Source organism: Anomaloglossus baeobatrachus, chromosome 10 (genome assembly GCF_048569485.1).
Source record: "Anomaloglossus baeobatrachus isolate aAnoBae1 chromosome 10, aAnoBae1.hap1, whole genome shotgun sequence".
Lineage (NCBI taxonomy): Eukaryota > Metazoa > Chordata > Amphibia > Anura > Aromobatidae > Anomaloglossus > Anomaloglossus baeobatrachus.
The window spans coordinates 151,169,580-151,191,620 of NC_134362.1; positions in this window are offsets into that span (position 1 = coordinate 151,169,580).

Genomic DNA, 22,041 nt, shown 5'->3' on the forward strand with positions numbered 1-22,041 from the left:
CAGGGACATGTGACATGCAGATCCTATCACACATGCCGTTGCTTCTCTGGCTCAAAGTCCACTTAGGTGTGTGTGTGTCTGTGATTGGCTGACATGCTGGCCCGCCCCACAAGACGTGCGCGCTTAGGGAAGGAAGACAAGGAAAAAAAAAAAAAAAATGGCGATCGCCATTATAGAAACAGCAGTGATCTGAAGGCGCTGTTCACGCACACTATACACTGAAATGTGATAATAGTTTGATTCACAGAGGGACTTACACTATTACAGCAGAAACCAAGCTAGGATTTAGCTGTTTTTTGGCTGCTAGAACCGTTCTCGAACGTTTCTAGAACTATCGAGCTTTTGCAAAAAGCTCGAGTTCTAGTTCGATCTAGAACATGCCCCAAAATCACTCGAGCCGCGAACTGGAGAACCACGAACCACGAACCGCGCTCAACTCTACTGAAGAGAGACTCCTGGAAATCAGTCCAAGTGAGGATTGGGGTGAAAACTCTGCAGCCTGGCTGGAGAGAGCTGGAGGCTGCAGGAAGCAACCACAATGACTTGTGTTCGCTGGCTGGAGCCAGAGTGTGGAGAATGCACTATGGACATTTAATTGGACTGGAAGCCCACAGTATGTGGATGTTATATTTTCCTTTACGCCAGGAGAGGCTTTGTTACATTTTGTTTAGCAGTTTATGTTGAGTCTAATAAATAAACTGCTGCGTTTTATAAGAGACGGTGATACCTATGTTGTCTAAGCTGCCTAGCACCGCTGCAAGCGAGTGAAACCCCCGGGTTGCGGTAAGCAACGTTTACAATATATATATACGTAGATACATATATCATATTGTGTACATTTTTGGCTACAATATTGAGTTGTGTTGTTTATTTTGCTTTTATGTAATTGCATGCTTATTTTGTGCAAAATCCATTCATGATGGTTAGAAATAGAAGTATTTTTTTAATCAGTATATAAGAAAACATGAAAATCTGTCACTGGATTTGAAACAATTTTCATTAAACCAAATTTTGCATACCTGTGTTATTATGGTGTCTGTCTGGGTTTTGTGACAAGTTCATTTTTAGAATGGAGAAAAAAAGTCCCACACGCAAAACTTTTTCTCCATTGTAAAATCTTTCATGTAAAAGACTCAACATGGCTAATATAATGATCAATGGGCTCATTTTGTTTCTCTTTGCTTCGTTTTGAAGCAGATCGATTTTGCATATTAATTCCACTTGTCTATTCCTGAAACTCAACTTGTCTGTTCTTATAGACCCATTATATAAAAGTATAATGCCCCCCAGCTTCTCTATATATGGAATATTGCGTTCACAGCTCCGTGATATTCAATATGATGACCCTACAACATGCCTATACAAAGTATGATGGCCAATATAACTCCTTTATGCAGTGTAATGCTACCACAGCCTCCTTATAGAGGGCCTTTTCAGTAAACCACAGTGTGATGGACCACATACACAGTGTGATGGAGCCCACTGCTACTTTTATATATATATACTAGCTGTACTTCCCGGCTTCGCCCAGGTTAATAACTGCTGTTAAGAAAATAGAATGTATTAACTATAATGTATTCTGCACACAAAAACCACAAAACAAATAGATAGAAATGTAATTATTAAAAAGCAAAAACTAAGCTAATAGAAGCATTTCCCAACTTATATTTCAATACCACAGATATTCCACACAGATTTAACTAAATTGGCCAAGTAATGTGCCCCATCTGTCTCTTTCCAGGTCTGTCTCTTTCCAGGTCTGTCTCTTTCCAGGTCTGTCTCTGTCTGTCCCTTTCACCGCTTGTCTCTGTCTGTCTCTTTCCCAGTCTGTCTCTATCTCTTTGTCTCTGTCTGTCGCTCTGTCTGTCTCTGTCTGTCTCTCTGTCTATCTGTCTCCCCACCGTCATCTTATTACCTCCCATATAAGCTTCTTATACTATGAATGTCTTTTGTTCCTATAGCAACCAATCACAGCTCCTACTAATAACCTGTAGTTCCAGGCTTCGTTTACTTTAATGGAGGCATGTTTTTTGGAGAGTAACTGTAAAGCGCGGGGTTAAATTTTCCTGTCAAAACATAGTCTATGACGTTCCCTGGTTCACATGAGGTGTCTGTGCAAAATTTCGTGATTGTAAAAGCGACGGTGCAGATACACTTTTCGTTCACTTTTCCCCATTATGTAGATAGGGGCAAAATTAATTGGTAAATTGGAATGCACAGGGTTAAAATTTCGCCTCACAACATAACCTATGATGCTCTTGGGGTCCAGACGTGTGAGTGTGCAAAATTTTGTGGCCGTAGCTGCGACGGTACAGATGCCAATCCCGGACATGCACACAAACACATACATACATAGATGCACACATTCAGATTTATATATTAGATAGCTGTAGCACCCGGCACTGCCCGGGATAGTAACTGTCTCTCTGTTTCTCTCCCATTCTCTGTCTGTCTCCCCCTCTGTATATATCTCTCTGACTCTCTCTCTCTCTATCTCTTTGTCTGTCTGTCTCATTCCCTGTCTGTCTCTGACTGTCTCTGTCTCTTTCTCCGTCTGTCTCAATCTCTTTCCCTGTCTGTCTATCTATCTCTTTCCCTGTCTGTCTATCTATTTCTGTCACTTTCCCTGTCTGTCTCTTTCCCTGTCTGTTTCTTTCCCTCTCTTTTCCTGTCTGTCTCTTTCCCGCTTTCCCTCTGTCTCTTTCCCTGTGTCTGTCTCTTTGTCTGTCTCTTTACCTGTCTTTGTCTGTCTCTTACCCTGTCTGTCTCTTTCCCTCTCTTTCCCTGTCTGTCTGTTTCCCTGTGTATGTCTCTGTCTCTTTGTCTGTGTCTGTCGCTTTACCTGTCTGTGTCTGTCTCTTAACCTGTCTCTCTCTTTCCCTCTCTTTTCCTGTCTGTCTCTTTCCCTGTCAGTCTGTCTCTTTGTCTGTGTCTGTCTCTTTGTGTCTGTCTCTTACCCTGTCTATGTCTGTTTCTTTCCCTGTCTGTGTCTGTCTCTTTCCCTGGCTGCATTGTGACACGCCAACATTCCATTTAAGGGCATGGCTGCGCATTCTTCTGAAGTTCTGGCTGCACTATGGCTCCCAGCTCCATTCGCTTTAATGGAGGCAGGTTTTTTGTTGAATACCTGTAAAGCGCGGGGTTAAAATTTCCCCTCAAAATATAGCCTATGATGCTCTTGGGGTCCAGAAGTGTGAGTGTGCAAAATTTTGTGGCTGTAGCTGCGACAGTGCAGATGCCAATCCCGGACATACATACATACACACACACACACACACACATTCAGCTTTATATATTAGATATAGTATGATAGCAACACAGCTCCCTAGACACAATATGATTGCCCCGCAACTTCTTAATGCACAGTATGATGGATCCATAGCTCATATACACAGAAAAATAGCCACAGCCCCCTATATGCAATGTGATGCTCTCAAGCCCCTTTGTACACAGTATGATGGCACCACAGCACCCGATATACAGTATAATAGCTCCACAGTTCCCTTTACATAGTAAAAAGCCCTCATAGTCCCCTATACATAGTATGATTAGAGGTAAAAAATTGCAGTAGAGCAACATGCATTCTTATATCAACTCATCTTATTTAATATTATTTAAAGATATCTGTAAGAGTTGTTGTCGTATATGACGGCATGTATGGACAATTAATTTGGGGCAAAATCATGAAAAACACATAGTACAACAAAAAAAAATAACAAATGGCCAATGTTAACGTGTATCAAAAATATAAATTATCATAAACGCAACAAGTTCATGGTGGAACATCGTATATAGATAAGTATCAATTCATACAAATCGACAACAGTCTGGGATCACATTAAAAATCTAAGGTATCCCTTCAGGGATTGATTGTTCGGCGGTCACAGCGACGTCTCTGACAAGATATGTTTGTGTGACGCTGCCATAGCGACATTGTTCGCTACGGCAGCGATCACCAAATGTTGCATGTACGACGGGGAAGGGTGCTATCACACTCGACATCGCTAGCAATCGCTAGCGATGTCGCAGCGTGTAAAGCACCCTTTAGTCTTAGCTCAGTTGCATAACAGACAGCAAAGATAGGGTGATAGAAAGAGATGAGGGAGGAAACATATTGTAGTGCAGGTCTGTAGATAGCTCTGGGGGTGAGAGAGATAAGTTTGCCTTGTACTTTGTACCTGATGAGTAACCAGTGCAATGACTGGCATAAGGTGGAGGCATTGGTGTAGTGGCTGGACAGAAATATGATTCTGGTTGCATTATTCAGGACATATTGGAGGGTTGAGAATTTAGTAAGAAAGAGAGCAATCAGTAGAGAGTTAGAGTGGTTCAGACGATAACCAGTAAGGGTTTTTGAAGATTCAATGATGAGTAAAAGTGAAGAAAAATACAAGAAGTTCAGTTTTGAAGAGATTCAGTTTCAGATAAAAAGAGGATGTAATATACAGTGGACAAGCCATCCTTGGTAAATTTGCATTAAGGTAGTGTGGTAATTTCAAATATAGGAAAAAGAAGTGTCAGATCAGTTGAAGAAATAAGTAAGAACACTATCCCAGTCATGATTTGATAAGCAGCTGGTTAGTTAAGATCAGTGTTGTTAAAGGTTGTTAATGTAGTGACCCTAAACCCTCTCCATAGATATGTGTCGGTCATATAAATAACTTGTTGGGATGGATTAAAATTGGTTTCTTATCTGTCTAGCTCTAGCTGGGAAAGTACTAAAATCCAAGATATTCATTGTAATTTAAGGATTGTGATTTTGCATTTTCAAAGAAAGTTCACCGCACTCATTAAGTGTATGAGATTATGTAATAATCATGCAATTTGTATTGTATATTCTAGTGACAAATTATTACTATTATTATTATTATTATAGCGCCATTTATTCCATGGCGCTTTACATGTGAAAAGGGGTACATATAATAGGGACAAGTACAATACTCATGAACAAAACAAGGCCCAGACTGGTACAGGAAAAAAAAGGACCCTGCCCGTGAGGGCTCACAGTCTATAAGGGGTGGGTGAGGATACAGTAGGTGAGGGTGGAGGTGGTCAGGTGGCGCTATGGAAGACTGAGGGTTACAGCAGGTTGTAGACTTGTTGGAAGAGGTGGGTCTTCAAGTTCCTTTTGTAGCTTTTCAAGGTAGTTGTGAGTCTGATATGTTGTGGCAGGGCATTCCAGAGTATGCGGGAGGCATGCAAGAAATCCTGGATGTGATTGTGGGAGGAATAGATGCAATGGGAGTAGAGAAGAAGATCTTGTGCGGATCGGAAGTTACGTGTGTGAGTACCAAGAGACTAGGGCACAGATGTAAGGAAGAGACAGGTTGTGGATGGCTTTGTAGGTCATGCTTAGGGTTTTGAATTGGAGTCTCTGGGCAATGGAAACCCAGTGAAGGGATTGGCATAGAGGAGAGGTCGGGGAGTAGCGGGGGGACAGTTGGATTAACCGAGCAGCATAGTTTAAAATAGATTGTAGGGATGCGAGAGTGTTAGAAGAGAGGTCTCAGAGCAGGAGGTTGCAATAGCCCAGGCGGGAGATAAAAAGGGCATGTACTAGTGTTTTTTGTAGCTTCTTGGGATATCAACTTTATCAGCATTTAAACAGCAAATAATGTAAATTTTTCATGATCTTTGCACTTAATATAATATCTAAAAGTGGGTCAACCCCTTAAATTGGTAATATCATTTAAGGAAGTAATTCAAATAAAAAACTGAATTGTAAGGTGCCCTTAAAGGGAAGGTGTCACTTTTTTGTTTTTGTATCAATAATAGTGATTATGAAATCAAGTATTTTTAATACAAAATTAAATTTACTGTTTATTTAGTTTTTATTTAATTCTAGTTTTGCTGAAGCACTGGGGGTTGCCATATTGGATCTGCTGTGAGTAACGACAGTTGTTCACCTCATTTATGGCAGCCCTCTGTGCATTCACTCTGATATTCAGACTGAGACCTTATACTTAATATAGGAGAGCTCCTTGCTGTCATCTGGATGCGCCCCCTGGGCTGTCCAGATCACAGCAGAGGGAGGAGATCAGCACCCTCTTTGTGGAGCACACAGCATATGCTGTGAGTTCCATTTTCCCCCTGTCAGCCACCGGGATGTGTGAGGTGAGTACTGGTGCAAGGCAGCGCTGATTGCACCGTAACTGATCCTGGCTGCTCCCCATCCTGTCGTTCACCCCCCCGCCGCTCTCTGCCGTTCAACCCCCGCCACACTCTGCCAGTCACACCCTCCGCCACACTCTGACGTTCACCCTTTCCTGCACTCCACTCACAACCCCTCCGCTCACACCCCCTCACCGCGTGTGCTTACCTCAAGCCTCTGCACTAGAGATGAGCGAACCGGTCGCGGTTCGGCTCAAGGTCGGTTCGCCGAACGGAGCTCCCGTTCGAGTTTGGTTCGTCGAACATTCGACGAACCGAACTCGAACCAATAGGCTATAATGGGAGGCAATCACAAACACATAAAAAGGCATTATAAATGTACACATACAGTTAATAAACATTGCCATAACACTTACCGGTCCCCGCGATCCTTCCTGCACTCTGTCTCCTGCCGCTATTCCATCCGATGATCGCTGAATCCTCCCGGTGACCGGCACTGCCAGCAGAGATGCAGGACCTATCGTGACGTCAAAATAGCCATGTGACCAGTCACGTGGCTATTATCTCATTGGCTACAGACTGGTCACATGACTATGATGCGTCATGTAGGACCTGCGAGTGCATTTCTCCGGTACACGGTGCACATTTGTGTATCGCCGTGTACTGGCGACATGCTCTAGCACATGGTCGACTCCCCGTTCCGTTAGGGACCGGCTGACACAGCCGGTCATTAACGGAGATCACCGTTGCCATAGCAACGCAGTTAGCGGTGACGTCACCGCTAACCGCGGCTCCGGGAGCACCGTTGCTATGGTAATGGTAACGCATCTGTCAGCGTTACCGCTGTTACCGCTAGCAGCACTGATCACTCACGGAGTGAAGGCTGCACGCTGCTTCTCGTGCAGCTTTCACAGAGTGAATGCTCCACGGGAAGCAGCGTCTTCCCCCATGCAGCAGTGATGTAGCAGAGCTGCATTTGTTGAACGAGAAAGACAGAAGAGCAGGATCGTGGAGGGCTGACAGGGGGTAATAAAGATGGAGTCTCTAATGTGTCTGTGTATTTATTTCTATTAAAGTATTTTTTCTCTGTGTGGTGTCTTTTTTTTAACCCTTTATTGGAGATTCTTAATGGCCGGGTCAAACGTGCCTGACATTAAGAAACTCTGGCTTAATACTGGCTAGTAAAACAAAGACAGTATTAACTCATGATTACCCAACAAGCCACCCGGCTCCAGGGCTGTTGGAAGAGTTGGATACAGTGCCAGATGATGGCGCTTCTATGAGAGCGCCATTTTCTGGGACGGCTGCGGACTGAAATTCGCAGCAGAGGCGCCCAGAAACCTCAGGCTAACCTGTGCTGCGGATTCCAATCCCCAGCTGCCTAGTTGTACCTGGCTGGACACAAAAATGGGGCGAAGCCCACGTCATTTGTTTTTTAATTATTTCATGAAATAAGTGAAATAATTAAAAAAAACGGGCTTCCCTATATTTTTGGTTCCCAGCCGGGTACAAATAGGCAACTGGGGGTTGGAGGCAGCCCGTGGCTGCCTGCTGTACCTGGCTAGCATACAAAAATATGCCCACGTCATTTTTTTGGTGGGCAAAAAACTTCTGCATACTTCTGCTATTCTCCATACAGACAGACAGCAGCTGCAGAACTACAAGGCTCAGCATACTCCATCCAGGACTGTATGCAGAAGTTTTTTGCCCCCTGAAAAAATTATGTGGGCTTCGCCATATTTTTGTATGCTAGCCAGGTACAGCAGGCAGGTAAGGCTGCACCCAACCCCCAGTTGCCTATTTTTACCTGGCTGGGAACCAAAAATAAAGGGAAGCCCTTTTTTTATTAGTTCATGAATTTCATGAAATAATTAGAAAACAAATGACGTAGGCTTCGCCCCATTTTTGTGTCCAGCCAGGTACAACTAGGCAGCTGGGGATTGGAATCCGCAGCACAGGCTGGCCTGAGCTTTCTGGGCCACACTACTGTGAATTGCAGTCTGCAGCCGCCTCAGAAAATGGCATTTTCTGTGAAGCGCCATCTTCTGGCGCTGTATCCAACTCTTCCAGCACCTGCCTGCTATACCTGGCTAGCATACAAAAATATGGCGAAGCTCACATCCTTTTTTTGTAGTTTTTTGGCAAAAAAAATAAAAAATGCTTCCCTGGATTTTCCATTTCCAGTGAAGGTAACACCAAGCAGTGGGGGTTAGCAGCCAGTAACTGCTTGGATTACCCTTAGCTAGCAATACAAAAAATGCAGCGGGAGCCCATATATATTTTTTTAAATTATTTATTTAAATAACTAAAAACAAAATAGGCTTCCCTGTATTTTGATTGCTGGACATCACAGTGCTGTAAAAATAAATCTTTAAAAAAATGACGTAGCGCTCCGCGGTATTTTTGATTCTCAGCGCAGATAAAGCAGACAGCTATGGGTTGCCACCCCCATCTGCCTGCCGTTACCTTGGTTGGCAATCAAAATACAGGGAAGCTCATTAATTTTTTCTATTTAAAAAATAGTTAAAAAAAAAATGACGTTGGGTCCCCCCATTTTTGATAGCCAGCTAGGGTAAAGCAGACGGCTGTAGCCTGAAAACCACAGCTGGCAGCTTTACCGTGGTTGGGGATCCAATGTGGAGGTCCCCTCAGGCTCTTTTTTATAATTATTTTATAAATATTATTAATTACACAATAAAAGTAGGGTCCCCCCCAAATTGGATCACCAGCCAAGGTAAAGCGGACAGCTGTGGTCTGGTATTCTCAGGGTGGGAAGGTCCATAGTTATTGGGCCTTCACAGCCTAAAAATAGCAGGCCGCAGGAACCCCAGACATGGCGCATCCACTAGATGCGCCAATCCTGGCGCTTCACCCCAGCTCATCCCATGCTCTGGTGCAGTGGCAAACGGGGTAATAAATCGGGTTGATACTAGCTGTAAAGTAACCTGAGATCAAGCCCAGCAGTTTGTGATGTCATGGCGTCTATTAGATACTCAACATCATAAACTGTCAGTACTAACAAAAAAAAAAAATCGACAAAAGAAATTTATTTGAAAAAACAGTCCCCAAAACATTTCCTCTTTCACCAATTTATTGTAAGAAAAAAAATAAAGGGGTCCCACGACGACTCTGGACCGTCTAGAATATGGGGGGAGACACTCAGGGAACGTATCCCCCATTTTCTAGGAGTGCGGACCCTTCATGTGAGGAGTGTGGGTGCAATGAATCTGCACTCACTCTCCCCGGGTCCACAGCAGCAGAGTCCATGTCGTAATGGTTGCTACCAAAGCTGCAATGCCCTGCTCATGAGGTAAGGGCATGCCTAATCAGGAGAACTACTGTAGAGGAAGCTCTGCTCACTGGTATATAGGTGCTCAGAGGTAATAATAGATAAAATTAGTGAGTAACCTCGGCACTCTAAATCTCCCAGACCAAGTCAGTAAGTCACAACGGATAGTAATGCAAAATCACTCTTTATTGGTCCGCATTAAGAAAATTTTTTTTTTCATAAGCATATATGTTTTTGTCCAAAACAAGTTACAAATGATGTTTCAGCCTGAGCCTTCATCAGATTGGACTTATCTGAATGTAATCATGAAAAATGACAATAATCAGTATCACATAAGAGTGAGAGAACAATAACATAAACTCGAACAATGTAGAGGTACAATTGGGATGCAGCAAAAAAATTTCAACACAGCAAGAAATGAAACACATGATACAAATGTCATAATACAGTACAAGGACAATATAGTAATGACAAATATGGGGTCAGAGTAGGCTTAGACAGCTCTGGTACGAAAGAGATGTCAATCATAAAGAAACATGTGCAGTAGGTGTAGAGCTACACTATGCATGGCACAGCTAATGGGTAGACCGACCATAGAAAAAGAACGGAGAAAAAGTGGAGAAAAAGTGGAGAAAAAGTGGAGAAAAAGTGGAGAAAAAGTGGAGAAAAAATGGAGAAAAAGTGGAGAAAAAATGGAGAAAAAGTGGAGAATAAGTGGAGAAAAAGTGGAGAAAAAGTGGAGAAAAAATGTAGAAAAAGTGGAGAAAAAATGGAGAAAAAGTGGAGAAAAGGTGGTGAAAAAGTGGAGAAAAAAATGGAGAAAAAAATGGAGAAAAAGTGTAGAAAAAGTGTAGAAAAAGTGTAGAAAAAGTGGAGAAAAAGTGGAGAAAAAATGGAGAAAAAGTGGAGAATAAGTGGAGAAAAAGTGGAGAAAAAATGTAGAAAAAGTGGAGAAAAAATGGAGAAAAAGTGGAGAAAAGGTGGAGAAGAAGTGGAGAAAAAGTGGAGAAAAAGTGGAGAAAAAGTGGAGAAAAAGTGGAGAAAAAATGGAGAAAAAAATGGAGAAAAAAATGGAGAAAAAGTGGAGAAAAAGTGGAGAAACAATGGAGAAAAAGTGGAGAAAAACTTGAGAAAAAGTGGAGAAAAAATGGAGAAAAAGTGGAGAAAAAATGAAGAAAAAGTGGAGAAAAGATGGAGAAAAAGTGGAGAAAAGGTGGAGAAAAAGTGGAGAAGAAGTGGAGAAGAAGTGGAGAAAAAATGGGAAAAAAAATGGAGAAAAAAATGGAGAATAAGTGGAGAAAAAGTGAAGAAGTGGAGAAGTGGAGAAGTGGAGAAGAAGTGGAGAAGAAGTGTTTGTTCATGCCAGATGGGAAATAAATAATTTTTTACCGGCGCTGTCATTTACTGTAACGTGATCATCGGTGTACGGTGTATACCTGTGATCACGTGAGTGGGTCCCGGAAAAACCGTCCTGAATCATGATCTCCAGGGTCTCAGCTAGCCCTGAAACCTCGGAGATTTTCTGATGCCGGGGGGCGTTATTCACTTATTTCTGCCTGCTGTTTATAAACGGCAGATCAGAATAAGGCTACATTAACATGACCGATCCATTTTTGCGGTCTGCAAAAAACAGTCCGTTTTTTTTCACGGGTGCATCCGTGTGGCATCCGTTTCCGTTCCGTAGACGGTCCGTGTGTCATCTGTTTGTCATCCGTGTGCCTTCCGGTTTTTTTGTGTACTGCATAAAAACTGAAGGAGGGTAAATGCATAAATTTACCCAGGATCCATAGCTTCATCCTACATGAGGCGGTCACATGTTCACTCCAGTGATATTTTCTACTGCTTTTCACAGCGTAGAGCACTCTGGTGATTTTCTTGTGCTTGTGCATTTCATATCAGTCTTTTCTGTCATTATAATGGCAGAAAGACACATAATGTCCCACTCTCCTCCATTTTGTAATTTTGCACCCTTTGGTGCCTTTCATGTGGCAATAAGGGGTGCTTAGCTTTGTATTTAGCCAAAAAATTTTTTAAAAAAATGACGTAGGGTTCCCCCTAGTTTTGTAGCCAGCTAGGGTAAAGCAGACGACTTCAGCCTGCAGACCACAGCTGACAACCTCACCTTGGCTGGTAATCCAAAACTGAGGGCACCACACGCTGTTATTTTAAATTAAATAAATAATTTTAAAAAAAAACACGTAGGGGTCCCCCCAAAATTGGATCACCAGCCAAAGTAAAGCAGACAGCTGGGGTCTGATATTCTCAGACTAGGGAGGTCCATGGTTATTGGACTCTCCCCAGCCTAAAAATAGCAGGCCGCAGCCGCCCCAGAAGTGGCGCATCCATTAGATGCGCCAATCCTGGTGCTTCGCCCCAGCTCATCCCGTGCCCTGGTTCGGTGGCAAACGGGGTAATATATGGGGTTAATACCAGATGTGTTATGTCACCTGGCATCAAGCCCTGGGGTTGGTGAGGTCAGGCGTCTATCAGATACCTGACATCACCAACCCAGTCAGTAATAAAAAAAATAGACGACAAACACATTTTTATTTGAAAAAACACTCCCCAAAACATTCCCTCTTTAGCCAATTTATTAGAAAGAAAAACAAATCCAGGTCTGGTGTAATCCAAGGGGTTGCCATAACGATCCACACTGTCCCAGTCAATGAAGAGCAGAATGTTCCCCATTGGCTGGGAGAGCAATGCAGTGACCTGAGCTAACATCAATAGGTCAGCCCAGGTCACTGCAGGGCATGACAAGTGCTGCTGTCAGCGAGGTACATTACCTGCGCTGATCTCCAGCACACTGACAGCACCTGTCACTGAGTTCAATGACCGCCGCCTTCACAGCCAAGTATCGCGAGAGGCCCGTGACGTCACCGCTAGTCAGTCTCGGGTCGGAAGCAAGAGAAGATGATGTGACAAGCGGCGGACATGGAGGACAGTGAAAGCGCTGAGGTCGGGATGGCGGGACTTCATCACCGCAGGTAAGCCGAGCGGGGCCATGTGTGCAGAGTGTGTGTGTGTGTGTGTGTGTGTGTACGTGTGTACATGCCGCGGGCAGGAGGGGGCGGAGTGAGCTGAGCGGGGAAGTGTGGGCTTCCTGCACGTAACTAGGATAAACATCGGGTTACTAACCAAAGCGCTTTGGTTGGATACCCGATGTTTATCTTGGTTACCAGAAATGCCTATAATCTACAATGACGCCACCGCCCCACCACCGTGCGGAGCTGCCGCCCCACCACCGTGCGGAGCTGCCGCCCCACCACCGTGCGGAGCTGCCGCCCCACCACCGTGCGGAGCTGCCGCCCCACCACCGTGCGGAGCTGCCGCCCCACCACCGTGCGGAGCTGCCGCCCCACCACCGTGCGGAGCTGCCGCCCCACCTACACCCCACCTACTGTCTCCTCCCCAAAATCCTTTAGGATGTAAGCCCGCAAGGGCAGGGCCCTCTTCCCTCTGTACCAGTCTGTCTATTGTAACTTGTATATGTATTCTGTATGTAACCCCCTCATGTACAGCACCATGGAATCAATGGTGCTCTATAAATAAACAATAATAATAATAATAATAATACCAGCTTCTGGCAGGCTGCCAGCGATGGCTTCTGCACACTGTAGCTGTAAAAATCCCTGCTTTTTGCTGCTAGAACCGTTCACGAACGTATCTAGAACTATTGAATTTTAGCAAAAAAGCTCGAGTTCTAGTTCGATCTAGAACAGCCCCAAAATCACTCGAACCGCGAACTGGAGAACCGCGAACCGCGCTCAACTCTACTCTGCACCTCGCTGCTATGTACTGTGATCGCTGACAGGACTGGCTGCCAGGGACACAGGTCTGAGGTGAGTGCATGTGGCTTTGAGCAGTGATTATGGCATGACATCTGTAGTGCAGTGCTGCTCAGGCTGCAAATCACCCCTCCTCGCCGCATGTCACCTCGGACCTCTGATCCTGGCCAGCAGCACAATATATGGGGGCGCAAGATACAGTGGGGCATAGGGAGACTGTCAGTGAGTGGGGCATAGGGAGACTGTCAGCGAGTGGGGCATAGGGAGACTGTCAGCGAGTGGGGCATAGGGAGACTGTCAGCGAGTGGGACATAGGGAGACTGTCAGCGTGCGGGGCATAGGGAGACTGTCAGTGAGCGGGGCATAGGGAGACCGTCAGCGAGCGGGGCATAGGGCAACTAGTCTTAGTGACACTTTAGACATATTAGGATCAGTTTGTGGCCACCAATAAAATGGCTCTGCACTGTGATCCTACACTTCATTCTCTCTTATCCTTTTGAAAACACCCATGTTGGGAGGGGGAGCTGTGACATCACAGAAAGGAGAGCAGATGCCACCCACTTTTACTGCAGCTGTAATCTGAGCTAGTTCTACAGTAGGATTTCTGTAGGATTTCAGCAGCTGCTCCCTTTAATGTTAAAGAATAGAAAATATCAAACTTTAAATTTTTTTTATATCTTTCTCAATTAAAAACAAAAAAATTTATTTAAACATAACATTAAAACATTAATACTTTATATTTTTTCAGTTATTGAAAAAATTGTTTTTTTACGACACCTTCCCACCTTCCTTTTAAGGTTTAGGTAACCAACTACAGACTACGTATTGGTGTAAGTTATTCTATCCATTAGTTGAAAAATAGCAAAAAAAACCCTTTGAAAACATTCATCCTGTTTATTGGAGAGTGCAAATAAAAATAGCTTCCTTATACTGTATATCTATATATATGCCATAGTAGGTAATTTGGTACATATAATTATGTTTTGAATTATTCCAGGCATGAAAAGTATTACTTTGACAATTGTAATTTTGATTACATATTTTGTCACTTTTTATGGACAGCTACTCTAAAGAAAGATATAACTGTAGATAAATTCACAACGTCAATCAAAAATGTTTTAAATTAACTGTCAAATCCCTGAATCTTTCTTTTCCTACATATTTTATACGTTTATAAAGAAAAAAGAATAAGATTCTTTATTTGGTTTCTGGAGACTGGAAACACAAACTGAAAAGAAAATATATCTAGCTTGCTCTACACTCTAAAAAGTTGCTATATATATATATATATATATTTTGTAAGCATATAAAGTATTGTGTTGTGTATTATTTCTTAAAACGCTGGTTAAAAAAGTAAGTCATTGTTGTGAGGAACATAAGGACAGAGGATTCTAAAGATTATTTTAAATAAGCAACATATCAATGGGAAAAACACTTAAAATGCATGTGACTGTATTTTACACGTTACTTCAGCCTTGAAAAAAAAATCAACACTTGGCCTCTAAATCAATAAAAGCAGAAAAATAATTCTCATTGCAGAAAAAATTGTTATCCATCCATGCTTATGAGTATACCTTTTGGCGTATGAAAAAATGTTTTATTTACATGTATTTTTTAAAAATATTTTCTTTGTACATTTTCTCACAATTTTTTAAGTCTTACAAAAGGTCCAATGGGAGAATGCTTCGAAAAAGGAAACCATATCTACAGCATGACTCATTGCTGTTTTTTGGAAAAAAATAAATTACAGAACGTGTGAAGAATTGGCACTAAAACATTAGTTATACTGTGTTTAAGACTTCCCAATTGGCAGTTTTAACATCCTGTCAGAGTATTTTTATAATAATATTAGATATGAGTGAACCCTCTTAAGTTTGGTTTGGCGGCTCCATCTGGACTTTGGATAAAGTTTGGTTTGGGACCCAGACTTGACCTTAAATCCAATGGAATTCACTAATTGGGCCATTTGGGTCTCCGCCCACATGCAGTCAGCCATAAACAGAAGACGTCCAGGGGAGGGTGGGCAGGTTTTTCATTTTTTTTCTATTTGGTGCACATTACATCTGATTGTGCTGTTGTTACCCCAATTGCGAGCCATCCAAACACTGCAAGTGGCTCGCACTTGGCTGAGCACAATGAGTACCCAAGCACAGCATTGTTCGCACAAGTGGTCTGCATACGTAAAGCACTCAAACTCCAAATCTGAACAGTTTTTTGTAAAGTCTGTGTTTGGTATGAACACCGAACACCGAACCTCGGGTTTACTAATCTCTAATAAATATACATAAACTTCTAAAAAAAGAAACAAGAAAACATGTTTTTTATATACAGTAAATCATGTGGAGAAAACCCCTGATGGTAGAAATCACAATTGCTATACTGGAGATTAGGGAGTTTTACTTTTGACATCACAAAAAAATCTATCTTTTAATAATGATCTATTTACAATGAAAAAAATTGATTAGTTTACCACGCCATTTGGAATGAACTGTACAGAAATTCTGTATCCGGTGAGGGCAGGAAAACAATAGTGAGCACAGCAGTCAACAATAGAGAAAGAACATTGTGAAAGTTTTCTTGAGCACGACCATCCAGTAATAAAATCATCTTTCATTTAAAAATATATTTAAAAACAAACCAGATCCTTAGTAAAAATGGATACATTTCTAGCAAACAAGTAACCTTAGTCATAGTATTTGTTACCAGATGGTTTTGCTCAAGAATTCTTTCTTTTTCTATAACTATCCATTTTTTCTACATTGAAGAAGATCTTGTTTTAGCAGCAAGGGCATAATGTATTTTTTTTTACTATGTGCAGTGCGTTAAGAAGCTGTACACCAGGATGAAGAGGGTATACATACAACAATCATTAACAGTACAAAACAGACTGGTATAGGAGGAGAGAGGACCCTGCCCGCGAGGGCTCACAGTCTACAGGGAATGGGTGATGGTACAGTAGGTGAGGACAGAGCTGGTTGCGCAGTGGTCTCCTGGATTGAGGGTTATTGTAGGTTGTAGGCTTGTTGGAAGAGATGGGTCTTGAGGTTCCTCTTGAAGCTTTCCATGGTAGGGGAGAGTCTGATATGCTGAGGTAGAGCATTCCAGATTATGGGGGAGGCACGGGAGAAATCTTGTATGCGATTGTGGGAAGAGGAGATAAGAGAGGAGTAGAGAAGGAGATCTTGTGAGGATCTGAGGTTGCGTGCGGGTAGGTACTGGGAGACTAGGTCACAGATGTAAGGAGGAGTCAGGTTGTGGGTGGCTTTGTATGTCATGGTTAATGTTTTGAACTGGAGTCGTTGGGTGATGGGAAGCCAGTGAAGGGATTGGCAGAGTGGCGAGGCTGGGGAATCGCGAGGGGAGAGGTGGATTAAGCGGGCCGCAGAGCTTAGGATGGATTGGAGGGGTGCAAGAGTGTTGTAAGGGAGGCCAGAGAGCAGGAGGTTGCAGTAGTTGAGGCTGGAGATGATGAGGGCATGCACTAATGTTTTTGCTGATTCTTGGTTAAGGAAAGCATGGATCCGGGAGATATTTTTGAGTTGTAGTCTGCATGAGGTGAAGAGGGCTTGGATGTGTGGCTTGAAGGATAGAGCAGAGTCGAGGGTTACTCCATATACCAGGATGAGGTGGCTATACTGAAGGATGAGGTGATTATATACCAGGATGAGGTGACAATATACCAGGAGGAGGTGACTATATACAAGGATTAGGTGACTAAATGCCAGGATGAGATGACTTTATACCAGGATCAGGTGGCTATATATCAAATTGAGGTGGCTATATAGCAGGATGAGGTGACTATACCAGTATGAGGAGGCTATATTCAAGCATTGGGCACTATATACCAGGATTAGGTGGCTATATACCAGGATGAGGTGACTATATACCAGGATGAGGGGGCTATATACCAGGATGAGCTGACTATATATTAGGATAAGGTGGCTATATACCAGGAGGAGGTAGCTATATACCAGGATGAGGTGACTATATACCAGAATGAAGGGGGCTATATTCAAGGATGGGGTGCTATATACAAGAATGGGGGGCTTTATACCAGGATGAGGTGGCAATATACCATGATGACCTGGCTATATACCAGGATGAGGTGACTTTATACGAAGATGAGGTGACTATATACCAGGATGAGGTGGCTATATACCAGGATGAGGTAGCTATATACCAGGATGAGGTGACTATACCCGTATGAGGAGGCTATATTCAAGCATGGAGCACTATATACCAGGATGAGGTGACTATATACAAGGATGAGATGGTTATATACCAGGATGAGGGGGCTATATTCAAGGATGGAAAAGGGAAAGACCTCGCATCACCTCCCATAGGTGCTCAGGAGAAATTAGACAGTCACTTAGAAGGTTATCTCCGGCACACTAATGATTTCCAATAGACCAAAAAATGAACGCAGTAGTTGGATATCAAAATCTCTTTCTTTTATTTTGTTAGTGCAAAACGTGAAAAAAAGGGGGTGCTGTACAATTGTCCGCCAGGTGTCGACGTTTCGGCTAACAAGCCTTCATCAGGTCGACAGGCTATTTACATTATATACAAATGAGAAAACAAAACAAAGAAAGGAGATCAGTAATTTGTAATACATGGCTGCATTTGACAGGGTATATGAGGCTAAGGTTGAACGTCAAATTACATAGAATTACATAGATGATGGCAAAATTGGTAGAGACAAAGGTACATAGATCAGTGCATACAGTTTAGACATGAAGAGGACATACATGGAGGTTTACCGAACTTATTAATTAGTCATGCTCTATGGCCCAGTGGTGCTGGGTAAGGAGCAACGTGAAGTCACTGTGCGGTATGGGGAACATGGTAAGATTGCTCACCTTGACCTATGCTGGAGTAATAGTTTGGTGAGTGTGTAAGATGGCTGCCGGGATATGGAGACCTCCGTGTGGAGACAACTAAAGGAGGAGGGAACAAGAGTAAGGAGAAATCAGGGTAAAAGGGAGGTAAAAGAGGGGAGGGAGTGTCTCTTGTGACCTACCCTCTATGGGGTCCCTTGGTGTTGCCGGTATACAGGGTCAGGTCTTAAGAATATGTGTGGTTTCTAATGAGAAGATCTGGAGCAGGGAACATAAATTAATCTGTTAAGTTGAGTAACTGAATGGTACTGTTCCCTGGGTAAAATCCATAGAGGGAAACGAAGTATTAATTACCCCGGTAGTAGTATATGTCTCTTGCTGGAGCGTCCAGGTATTTAGAAGGTATGGCAACCAACCAGAGGTCAGGTAGCTCCTATAATGTGATATCAATTTTCAAAGATCATTGGATGGACTAGTGGGTAAGAAGAGGGAGGGAAAGTGAGTAAAATAAGAATAATGTTACCGTTTAACTTTGGTACTATGGTCTGGTATATGGTCCGTTTGACTCTGAAGATGTTGGTCTCTTGGGATTATTGAGGGCAGATCCTGTGGTTTGGAGGCAGGGTCCACAGCTCATGCTAGGAATCAGGGGATTGCGCCTGATTATTATTTGGCTGTACCAAATAAGATGACATCAGAGTGATTTAGAATGGTAACATAGAGAAGAGAGTAGATAAAAGGAGAGGGGGGAGAGGTGGGAGAGGGGGGTGAGGTGGGAGAGGGGGGAAAAGGGAAAAAAGAGAAAAAAAAGGAGAAAAACAGGAGATAAACTGAGGAACATTTTACCTAGTGACTTCAGTGGTATTGTAACGGTGGGCAAGGGGCGCCTCAGCAGTAGTCGTGGTCCTGTGCCCGGAGGGCACCAAGCGCACCCCAGCCGTGACCGTCACAGAAAACATGGGAGCACATGGAGCAAGCAGTAAGGGGAATATGGAGAGCTGGGGATAATCCCACAGGGAAATACCTGGTTTCTCCAGCACAGTGATCCTCTCCTGATCACCGGCACCGTCCTTAGCAACAAGAAATCGTCCAAGATAACCAGGCAACTTCAACAGGTTTTCTTTATTAAAGTCCATCTTACAGCTGTACATTAGCTCCATCCTTCTGTCTTTCTCACCTCTGGTAGGTGTGTATTGTTAAAGGCTTTGAGACCGGTCACCATGACCTCATACAGGTAGTTCAGGCCACCACCAAAATGAACTTCTGGATACAGTGCCCTCGGACACTACTCCACACCACAGTCCCAAAAAGGTGCCCGTAAGGCTTACCCCTATTTGCCGCACTGCTCCCCAGCAAGCCACAATCTTTCCTCAGACTTTCTCAGGTCTCCAGCTGCAGGATCCTGTGCCAGCCTCAGGACTCAGTAGTGTGGTCCAAATTACGTCTCTGTCTCTCTTGGCAGCTCCCTCTCTCCTGTGTCTCCTTCTTTACTCCATCACCAGAGGTGTCCCACTTTCCTTCATTCTGATTTCTTTCTCATTCCCTTGCTCCTGCTCTGTCTTGTGTCCCAAACTTAACTACCTTCAACCGTCTCTATCTGCACACCACTGTAACTTTTTCTCCACTTTCCTTGTTACAAGTTCCACATAGCCAGCGACTTTGCTGCTCCACAGGCCTGAGGCCTGACTCCGACCCAGGCTGGGCCCTAACTCCCGTTTCCACAGAAACAGTCTCTACCTATGCCCTAGCTTCTCCCCTATAGGCTAATTTCAAAATCCCAACTGTCTGTTACCAGGCAGATTTAACCTTCAACTGCATACCTATGCCTGTTCCTAGTGTCAGTGTGCTACTCTTGGGTCACATCTAGTGGTGACCCCATAAAACTACACATTATTGTGACAATACATTAATAACTCTATACAACATATTCAATAAATGCTTCACAACTATGTGATGTCTTCAGGGGGGCATCTTCTCTCTCTGGGGTTGCGACCACCCTCTTACATACCTCCCCTCTTTGACCATAGCCGTCCTCGGCATGGCGGACACCTGCAAGACATCACATACACAGACAATACACATATATAAGATAACCAGAACATTTTGCATGACTAGTAAAGTCCTTCTCTTGGTAGCGACCCCGGAACAAACACAAAGTTCAGTCTATTGTTCACCTTTGGTCCCCCTGTCCAGGGACAGAAAAATCAGGAAAAAAAAATAAAAACAAAAGTCACACAATGTTCCTCCATCTAAAGAACAGTCTTTTTCTCACAGGGGAATGTCCTAAGGAACAGTCCAATATCCCCCTGGGTACTTTTCTTAAACATAGCAAACCATGAATCGCAGGGGGCTCAAGTCATGCTTGAGTCCTCTCCCTGGGCACAATCCTCTTTAACGTTACCGAAACTTCTTCTTGCCCAGAAGGCGTCTTCACCCTGGTCCCTTTTAAACAGGGACCCTGGACTTTGTTGAATATTGTCCAAGTCCCAGTAATAATAAAAAAAAAAACAACAGTTCAAACACAATCAGTAGTAAAGTTCTCAGGAGGGGGGTCCATATGCTTTCTTCCTATACATCTCCCCCCTGGGTGCAGTTCCTTCAACGTTACATCAACTTTCAAACTGTTCAGTCCTGCAGCACCTGGACTTAGGGGTGCCAGCCAACAGAACACATGCCAGCAAAACTCAGATCCAGCCTCCTGGTCACCGCCACTGCTATTTTCTCAGCCTGGCGCCACTTACTCTTCCAGAAGCCTTCATCTTTGTTTTTCCTGGCCGCTGCATCCCAGGGCTCCACGGACACTGCACAGTCCTCTGAGCCCACATGTGCCACCCGTGTCACCATACACAGTCCTTCAGACACCACAGAACAATTTATAGGATTCACTTTCACAGTCAGTGCAACATTATGTAGTCCTTCAGGCTCAACACAGTCCACAAAATCCACAGGTGCTCTCAGTGCCACTTTCACTATGTCTTCAGGCACTACACAATCAGTTACAGCCAGGGTCTCTTCCCCGTCTCTATGCATGATGATTTGATCCTGCCGACTACGCCAGTTGTAACGGTGGGCAAGGGGCGCCTCAGCAGTAGTCGTGGTCCTGTGCCCGGAGGGCACCAAGCGCACCCCAGCCGTGACCGTCACAGAAAACATGGGAGCACATGGAGCAAGCAGTAAGGGGAATATGGAGAGCTGGGGATCATCCCACAGGGAAATACCTGGTTTCTCCAGCACAGTGATCCTCTCCTGATCACCGGCACCGTCCTTAGCAACAAGAAATCGTCCAAGATAACCAGGCAACTTCAACAGGTTTTCTTTATTAAAGTCCATCTTACAGCCGTACATTAGCTCCATCCTTCTGTCTTTCTCACCTCTGGTAGGTGTGTATTGTTAAAGGCTTTGAGACCGGTCACCATGACCTCATACAGGTAGTTCAGGCCACCACCAAAATGAACTTCTGGATACAGTGCCCTCGGACACTACTCCACACCACAGTCCCAAAAAGGTGCCCGTAAGGCTTACCCCTATTTGCCGCACTGCTCCCCAGCAAGCCACAATCTTTCCTCAGACTTTCTCAGGTCTCCAGCTGCAGGATCCTGTGCCAGCCTCAGGACTCAGTAGTGTGGTCCAAATTACGTCTCTGTCTCTCTTGGCAGCTCCCTCTCTCCTGTGTCTCCTTCTTTACTCCATCACCAGAGGTGTCCCACTTTCCTTCATTCTGATTTCTTTCTCATTCCCTTGCTCCTGCTCTGTCTTGTGTCCCAAACTTAACTACCTTCAACCGTCTCTATCTGCACACCACTGTAACTTTTTCTCCACTTTCCTTGTTACAAGTTCCACATAGCCAGCGACTTTGCTGCTCCACAGGCCTGAGGCCTGACTCCGACCCAGGCTGGGCCCTAACTCCCGTTTCCACAGAAACAGTCTCTACCTATGCCCTAGCTTCTCCCCTATAGGCTAATTTCAAAATCCCAACTGTCTGTTACCAGGCAGATTTAACCTTCAACTGCATACC